Below are 9932 nucleotides of genomic sequence, written 5' to 3' on the forward strand. Positions count from 1 at the left end.
CTCACACTATGATTCTCACCTTTTCACACGATGATGAACAAGTAGGTAAACCAGGCAATTTGACCTGTTACCTACCTGGGAATCCCGCAATGTGAAAAGGTCAGACCGGGCAGGGCTAGTCAAAATCGACTGGGCTCCAAGACCTAGGTAGTCTCAGAGCCCAGCCAAGTTCACCAGCCGATCCCATTCTGGCAGTGTGAAGAGACAAATGGCTTGCCCGGGTAAGCTTAATGACCTCAGCACTTGCGTTCATGCGTCTCCAAAATGAGAAACAATTATTTTGATAGCCCCCAGCTATCTGTCTCTTTCCCCACCCCCGTCCACCACTCCGAGCTGCCGGGGTGGTACTCTGGTGAACTCTGGCAGCACTCCACCCCTGCTGCCACGTTGGGAGTTAGATAGGGAGGGGAAAGCAACAGATGACCAGGGGTGGGATGACAGACAGCCGGGGGCGCAGCCAAGATGTTCCCATTAACAAATAAAGTCCGTAGTGTACTGTTGAGGACATCTACCTCTAGCAGCCCTTGTGCTTTAAGATAAGAAACTTACCGACAGATCTCATAAGGTGACAGGACTGTGGACCTGGAGTAGTGAGGGAATTCCTAGTGGTACTTTCTGTGAGTGAGTAATTCATCACTCACAACATCATCACTGTGGGTGGGACCCCCTCAAATGCCCACTAGGCAATTTTGCAGGGAAATAAGGGCGTGATGTAAAAGGCCTGGGACTTCACCTGGATCCTAGGAAGGTCATCCAGCTGCAGCGGTGTGAAAATGCCTATTTTTACGTCGTCCTATATATTCTCACAGAAAAAAAAACTCTTCCAACCTCAAATTGCTCTATTTTACTTCCATCCATGTGCCTGTCTAATAGATTCTTAAATGCCCCTAATGTTTCAGCCTCCACCACCAGTTCTGGGAAGGCATTCTAGGCACCCACAATCTCTGAGCTTTTAAAAAAAAACTTACTCCTGATGTCTCCCTTAATCTTTTCTCTCTTCATTTTGTACAGATCTTCTCAATTGTTTGCTACTCCTGCCCTGGGGAGAAAGGCACTAGCCCTATACATCATCTATGCCTCTCAGTATCTTGTAGACTTCTCTACCCTCTATGGTCTAGTTCTCTACCCTTCTATGGTCTAGTTCTGTTCACTACTGCTTTCTGCTTTCTACAGTCTCTGAATGGACACAGCCAAGGTTCCATGGATCCAATGCCTCAAGACTTTCTGAACGAGCTACTCATGGGGGACCTTGTCAAATGATTTGCTAAAATCCAGAAACACCACATCTACTGTTCTCTCTTCATCAATTTATTTTGTGACCTAAAAATACTCAATTAGGTTCATGAGGCATGACCTTCACTTCACAAAGCCATGCTGACTATCCCTGAGAAGACCATATTCTCCAAATGCTCAGAAATCCTGTCCTTACGAATCACCTCCAATAGTTTGCACACCACTGATTTAAGACTCGCTAGCCTATAATTCCCAAGATTCCCTCTTATTTTTTTAAAATAAGGGAACCACATTTGCCATTCTCCAATCTTCCAGCATGGTTGATGTAGCGGTTAGCGCAATGCCTTTACAGCGCCAGCGATTTGGACCTCTCTGTCCTGATTGCTCCCTTCCAATTTCTGATTTCCAACCACACTGACTCCATAGACCAGTGGTTCTTAGCCTTTTTCTTTCCACTTACATACCACTTTAAATAATCACCATGCTATAAGTGTTCTGTGATTAGCAAGTGGGAAGGGAAGGTTGAGAATCATTGCTCTGACCCAATTGTAAATGAAATTGAGAAAAATTGTCATTGGCCCATTTCCCTTGGAGTTATGAAACTGTGCATATAACAAATCAATTAGGTCCAATTAAAACAGTGGTTTTCAAATTTTTTTTTAATCACCCACATACCACCTTACTAATCATAGGCCACCGATGGCATAGGGAATACTTAAAGTGATATATGAGTGGAAAGAAAAAGGTTGAGAACCACTGCAGTCGACGCTCCCTCTATAGTGCCCTCCCTTTCTACACCTGAGATACTATCCCTGACAGCAATCCTTTTACCTCCCCCTCATCTTTTACTTCCCATTTAAATCACCTAAACCCCAGTACCTATCCTACACTTCCATCAGCCAAGACTCTGTAATGGCCACAAATCACAATTCCATGTCCTGATCCATGCTCTAATTCATCCCCTTTTTTCTTAATACTCCTTGCATTGAAATAGACACATTTCAAACCTTCCAACAGACTACATTTATGCTTCCTCCCCTGCCTATCCTTACTTACAAACGCACAACATATTGCATCATCCTTTCTACCTTCTAATCTAATCTCTGCACTCACCCTTTGGTTCCCACCCACTTGCCAAACTAGTTTAAACTCTCCCCAGTTGCTCTTGCAAATCTACCTGCCAGGATATTGGTTCCTCTTGAGTACTCTACTCTTCATCTTATCCCAGGTCTCTGAAGTTACTCTTGATCATTCCCCAGGATTGTTATCTGCTCGCCCAGTGCCAGACTTGCTGTGTCTGCAGTAGGCTGAAAACCAAAATGAATCATGTTTCCAGGTTGAACAATGAACTGCTTCGAGCAAACTTAAACATTGAATTAAAGAAAAGCTCTACAGAGATGTTAATGGCATATCTTACATGATTTAAACATATAGAAAAAGTGTTGTGTAGCTTAAAAACAAAAAAACTGAAATGAAACTGATTGTGATCAAAGGTTCAACGTGAACTTCTGTTTCTCTCCTTTGCCATAGTTTCTGCCTCATCAGCTGAATGTTTCCAGTAAAATTTGTTTTGGGGTCTGCTTGAATTTAAAAACAGTTAGAAATCTTGGAGGAACTCAGCTGGTCTCGCAGCGTCCATAGGTAAAGATGTATCAAGGTATGAAGAAGGGGTCAGGCCTGAAATGTCAGTAATACATCTTTACCTCCTTTTGATGCTAAGTTCCTCCAACATTTTTCTGTATTTTTACTACAATCACAGCATCTGCAGACTTCTGTGTTTCACACTGCTTTAATTTAATCTGTCTTCTTAACAAAATCAAAGATAATTGCTCAAATGTATGAATTATCACAAGAAAATATTACTTTTCTGCAATTTGTCTGCACATCATCTGCAATTTTTAAAAAATGTGTCCTATTATTTAGGTGGGTGCCTGAATGAGTGTACTGAACAAAAACAGCCAGATTAAATATGGTACCCTGTATCATCATATACAAAACATTGACATTTTTGTTAACTAACTGCAGGGTTTAGTTTATATTGTGAAATTGCTCTTCTTTCTGACATGTTTTTAGAACCCTGGTATGTCTTCTACTTGATTTAATGGATATTCACATCCCTTGTCAGAGCTAAATATACAGAAATCTATATTTTCAACTAGTAGAATTTTTCATTTCCATTTTTCACTATTTACAGCATAACTAATAAAATAAATCAAGAAAATTGTGAAAATACTTTGATCTAGGTTTCCCTTGAATCTATCTATCCAAAAGAAAATTGGAATACAAGAAATCACCTTCAGTGGAGTTGTTTTTGTTGTATGAACAGTTCCATTCTCGCCGATTTTTGAGTTAGTTGTTCTATAAAAAAATCTATTTGGTGTATTAATCAATTATAACTTATTGCTTTAGTTAGATTGATTTGTGAACAGCTGCTACATTGTAATGCCTGTAACTATTATCCAAAAATAGAAATGTACCTTTGTTTGGATGAGGAGACTTTTGTCCCTGTGCTAAATGGTTACTTTTCTGAGTGGTTAATGGTTGACGATGATATTTCCCAAGGGTCACTGCTGGGACCTACTGAAAGTGGTGCATGGTAACATTTACCAACTTGTGGACATCAAGTTTAGATATGCTCCCAGAAACAGGAGGAGATTAATATGCTTTACGAAAACATGGGCTGGTTGGGTGGACGACAAGTGATAGAAAAGTCATACACATTCATTTGATAAACTGTTTCAACAGCTATTGGCTGGTGGCACTAACGTCCACCATGATGAAGTCCTTTAAGTCAAGTTTATTATCATCTGATTGTGTAAGTACAACCCAATGAAATAGTGTTCTCTGGTCCTTGGTGCAAAACATGCAGACACACAACCAGACATAACACACATACAGGCAAACAATACATATCCAGGACAAGTTTTTTTATCCTCCTGGTCAACTTTCAGAGGTTGATTATCAAATAACTCCTGTCCCAGATAAACAGATCCTCTTCAATTCACCTACAGTCACAACAGGTGAACAGTGGGTGCCATCTGACTGTCCTTCCATTTGGATTAGATCAAGAACACCTACATCAGGTGGTTGGTTGTTCCTTGACTACACCTCAATATTTTAACACCACCATACCAGTAAAACCAATAATCAAACTCAGCAATATGTGATTTTGTTTACCCCTTTGCAATTTGAGTTGCTCATTGGCAATTTGGATTGGCAACATCACCCCTTCATCACTCACCAGCACACAGTACTACAAGGTTTGTACTTAATTCTCTGCTTTATACTCTCTAGACTTATGATTGTTATGTTCAGCTCCAATGCAGCCCATGAATTAATGACACCAATGTTGTTGGCTGAATAATAGGTCCTGATGAATCAGGATATAGAATGGAGATCGAGAATCTGGTTGTGTGGTGCCAGAACAGCTATCTTGCTCTCAACATCAGCAAGTCTAATGAGCTTATTATCGACTTTAGGGAGGGAGGCCAAGGGAGCATGCATCTGTCTGTCTTTAGCAGGGTGGCAGTGGCGATCAATTTTCTGGGAGGCCAAGGGAGCACGCATCTGTCTGTCTTTAGCAGGGTGGCAGTGGCAATCAATTTTCTGGGAGTCCATGTATCCAAGGCCCTCTCCTTGAGCCTGTATTTTGAGGCAACCTTGACAAAGGAACACAAATGCCTCTACTTTGTAAGAAGTCTGAGGAGATTTGACATGTCATCAGATATCAAACTTCCATGGGTGTACTGTGGAAAGTACATAACCAGCTGCCTCACAGTCAGATTGGGAAATTCAAATGCAAAAGGTGGCAAAAAGTGGTAAACCTAGCCAAATCAATCACTGGCACCAACTTCCCAACCACTTGAGACATTTAGTGAAATACTCCTTAAGAAGACAGCCAGCATCATAAGAGAGTGTCAGCACACTGGGCACAATCTGTACTTGGAACACCTCAGGCAGAAAGTACAGAAGCCTAAGGTCCAACACGACTTGGCTCAGGAACAATTGTTGCCCATTTGTAAACAGGCTCTTGAACCGCCCCGTACTCACCTAACCTGAAACATAAACAATTCTGAGACCACCAAAAAAATCTGTCTGCATTATTGGAGCATCAGTTTTCTTTCTTGAACGAACTGTAAATGAGAATATTTATTTAAATATCTATATTTTTATTATTTATGATCTCTTTTTCTCTCCTGGCATATTGTAGTAATTTAATCTATACTATTATAGCTGGTGTATCTTATGTAATTGTGCAGTTGGAGCAGGTAAGAATTTTGATGTATTTGCATATTTTACTTGTATAAGACAGAAAACTCTCATATATGTTGGAAGAAAGAATAAGAGAGAATATAAATGAATTAGTGGGGGTTTTTAAAAAGAGTTTACAGGCAGAGGGGCACCTTGATGTAGGCATACAAAGGAATCTGAAAGTGGGAGGATACGCTAAGCGAGGGCTCAGTAAATCACATGGGATCCTCGAATTCACAAATAGGCACACAATACAAAAAGCAGAGAAGATGTGTTGAACCTGAAAGAAAAAAAGCAGTGATAAGGCCGCTATTGGAATGTTGTCTCTATTTTTGGCCACAACTTTCAGAGGTATGCAAAGGTCGTGAAGAAGATGCAGAAAAATTTATTTAAATGGATCCTAGGTTGAGAGAATTAATTTATGAGGAAATAAAGAGATTTAAGGGAGATTTTCCAGATGTGTACAAGACCTTGATTGGTTGAAATAGGGTGAAATAGCTGTTCCCATTAGCAGATGATTGAAGGTGACACATTTAAAATTGTGGGCAAGATTTAAAGGGTACGTGAAGAAAAGGCGTTCTTGGAATCTTGAATTTACTGCCAGTAATGTTAGGGGAAACAAAATTAATCGAAGCCCTTAGAAAAAAATTTGATGGTGCTTGAAATTGAATATTTTCTAGGCTTATGGGGAAACGTTGAGGAAATGGGACTGTTGAGATTACTTGATTAGGAGCTGACATCACTTGATGGGCCAAATGCTGCATTCTGGGCCATGACAATTCTTTGATTTCACATGAAATGAGCTGACAATTAGATTCCCATTGGAATAGTTACATTTAAATTCAGTAAACAATTTTGATAAAGTTTCCTTCCACTTCTTGTCATCAAATGGGCAGGATAAATGAGACAATGAATTATTGCGAGGGAAATAGAATGGCTGTAAATGACAACTTCTGATTAATGATGAAAAGTAGTAATGCTCTACATCACTGAACTCAGCTTGATTAAATCTTTGTAGACCTGGATCTCTTACCTGTGAGTTACAACGCTGCTGAATATTAAAATGGTAAAAATTTCCAATTAAATCAATGATTCAAGTCTAAATAACTAACTGCAGGAAAATATAATTATGAGGAAATTATTTTGAAGACGAGATTCAAAGTTTTCCAAATTAAATTTAATTAGTTTGTTTATCTGTCATTCATACACCAGCATCTCAACCATCAAGATATCTTTCTATCAACCATCAAGGGAATGGACGGTTGTGTAAGCTATATCACATATTTTATATCATCCATCTCTTGTTAATGTCTTGAATGAAGGATTTATTTGATTCATTTGATGGGAAACCAAATAAACCCAAAGGAGAATAGAAAAGTAAAATAATTGGTAGCTGCCAGTGAATGAATTAGACACCTGAAGCCTAAATGCTGCCCTGCATTTGTTGCCTTGTGTTAATGCTCCAGAATATGTATTGGGCAAGATTGTGATTTTGGATTAAGTTTTTGCTAAATATTGGATTTTATATTTTATTCTGATTGAACTGTTAATATTGTGGGCAGGTTCAATATGTAAATGATTGCCTGCATCACTGCTGGACTTCCCAATGAGAAAGCAGTGACTTGAGAGGCTCTGAAAACTCTGGTTCGAGCACTGGTCTTGTAAACCAGGGATCATGAGTTTATTCCTCGCTATGGCCTCATTTCTGTGAGGGCGCTGGACAAAGTGGTGACTCTCTGTCTTCCTTACAGTAGACAACGTAAAAGAATTTCATGTATGTTACATTCTAAAGTAGTATTATGTGACAATAATGGATCCTTTATCTTTTCTTGAAGGAAGGATCAGGAGGCACTTTGCATCCACTTCAGCTTTACAGCAAGGAGGTTTGCATATGAGTGATCCCATTAACATTTTTATTTATTTTTTAGTAACATTATTCACCTGCATTCTAATAATTTTATTTAGTTTTTAATAATTTATATTCATTTAATACTTTTTAAAGATCTCTATCAGAGATTTTAATTTAAAAAAAATCTTTTGTATTAACCATGAATTGCATCATCTACATTATTTTAAAGGGCTCGTTCAGATCCTTACCTGAGGGCTCCTTTCTCTGACTTTCAGTTTTTCAAGAATGGTAGAATCATTGTCAAACTGGAGCTCCAATTGAATACCTCCAGATAACCCAGCACACCAGTGATTCAATGCACAACTGGACAAAGACTGGGGACATTGGCAGTGCCTTGGTATATGATAATGTTTAGATTCTAGCAGCATTGCTCTCTCAGTTCTGCCAATCTCCACCTCAGCTTTGAACAAGGGTAAGTGTGTCAATTCCATATCATTCAAACAAAATATCTATAGTGATCTCTGATTAATTTGAAAAGCATTGACGAATCTCCAGCTATTTCAAATATTTGGCCAACCAAAACAGAGAGTAAATGCTAGAAGCATGAAAACTGTTTTAGATAAATGTTATTTTTACTTTTTATTAAGTATGTTCACTTACAAAATTGATTAATTCCATAATTTTAAATAGGTATTATACATAGTCTCAAAATAAATGTTACGGTGTATTTTAAGTCTGCCATACAGCTAATTTTTTTAACTTCAAAGTTAAGGAAGGAAATGGTATAGAACTAAAGCAGAGTTGTGATGAAATCATGGCTTTTTGGTTGAATATTTGCAGTTTCAACTATCTGTGGCAGTGCCCTAACTACAACTATTGTATTTTACAGAATTGTGACAAGACTTGAAAAGAAGACAGAAAGTAATTTCCATGCCATGAAGTGAAGCAGTGTGTAGCTCTTGGTTACTTAGAATACTTAAGAATAAATGGCAAAGATTGTACTCATTTGAGCATTATTGTCAGCTCAAACGTAATATAATGCTATGTCACAGGCCAGCAGCAATAGAAGTTCACAAAGGCAATGTTATATTTGTCTTTTTAAAACACTATTTTTATTAATAACTTCTAACATTAGTCAAATCAACCTCAACTAAGCACGAATGCGTGTGTGTGTGTGTGTGTGTGTGTGTGTGTGTGTGGGAGGGAGGGATACCCAAACCATTACAGCTTAGGCATAATTCTAGAAAGTTATTCCAAAGTTCAGTCTTAGAAATCCCTTATCGAAATGCAGGCTTTTAAACTATTGCACAGAAGTGATCACGAAGGAGGTGGGAGAGATTGAGTGACTGGACTGCTAAAAACTCATGAATCCTTGTCGAGTTTCTTCCAGAGAAAAGATCCTTTTGTGCAAACAGTTGTCACTCCTCCCCCTTTCCTTGTGTAGGGGGAAACTAAACGAATGACTTCCACGATGCTTCCAAAACCCAGGTATGGGTCAATCAAAGTGACTTCCTTTGGTCACAGTGGTTTAATAATTCCCTTGACAGGGAGAATCAACCAAATAGTCCATTTCACACAGAGACATGCCACCTCAGTGTTCCATAAGATGGCTAGTGGTCAATAATGTCTTCAGTGTTTCACCCACATTACCCTCTCACCACCTGTATTCCTGGATAAAGCAACAAATGTTCCTGCTCCTCTCCAAAGTAGCGAAGTTGGGTACAGTCTGTACTAGTTGTTGCCACCCAATCACTCCACAGCTGTGAATGGTTGTAGCCAGTACTAGCCCTTAAAGTAATATTCACACTAAATGAAATGGGAGCTTATAATAATAGCAATGGCTTAAGTATACATAATGCATTGAATAAGGAAACCATACAAATGTATGTGAAACAGAATCAATTAAACAATAATTGAAGAGTTAAATATATGTCAACTTTAAAATGTTTTTCAATGATTTTTAAAGTTGGGGATGTAGTAAGAATCATTATTGATCTTGAATAAAACATTTCTTAGCTCCTGTAAATACAAGAGCTCAAACTAACCTTTCTGTAGTCCTATCAATATTGATCAATATGTGCTGCATGAATCAATAGGCTCTTTTATAGTGAAAAAATTAAAAAAATCTTAAAGACAGGTTTCCTCTGCCTTTAAATCACTCCACTTACCTCCATAAAAGGTCCAAAGGAGGATTTGCTAGTACAACTTGTTCCACGTTCCCACCTACGCACTCGGCAGTGAACCCATCACGAGCTCAGGAACATATGGATCAATGGTCATCGATAAAGTCTCAGCCAGAATGTGTGCTAACTTTGGTGACGGTGAGGCATGTGAGCTTCTGGCCCTCAGGGCTCAGGAGGAAATTGATTGCCAATTCACTGGAACTGTTAGGATGGTCCAAAATTCGAGAGGCTGGCCACTCGACTTGGTGAGCATGGCTTTCAATCTACTAAAGGGCAGATTATAACTACGTTAAAAAGTCTCCACAAAAATTGCACAAAGTGATTGATCACAGCGACAAGAGTGGCAGGGGGTGTCTGGAATGGCCATGTTTCGACCTCTGCTATTCCATATGGGGAACTACCTACTCTGCAAAGCA

The 9932-nt window shown here is 38.9% G+C and overlaps 1 long non-coding RNA gene across 1 annotated transcript; it reads left to right on the top strand.

Moving 5' to 3' along the window:
• The first annotated feature begins 7190 nt into the window (after positions 1-7190).
• LOC138756222 (uncharacterized) lies at positions 7191-9255 on the top strand. The gene is made up of 3 exons (XR_011352879.1): positions 7191-7367; positions 7563-7805; positions 8223-9255. It is a non-coding gene; the product is annotated as an uncharacterized lncRNA (long non-coding RNA).
• Positions 9256-9932: the final 677 nt, after the last annotated feature.

Source organism: Narcine bancroftii, chromosome 3 (genome assembly GCF_036971445.1).
Source record: "Narcine bancroftii isolate sNarBan1 chromosome 3, sNarBan1.hap1, whole genome shotgun sequence".
Lineage (NCBI taxonomy): Eukaryota > Metazoa > Chordata > Chondrichthyes > Torpediniformes > Narcinidae > Narcine > Narcine bancroftii.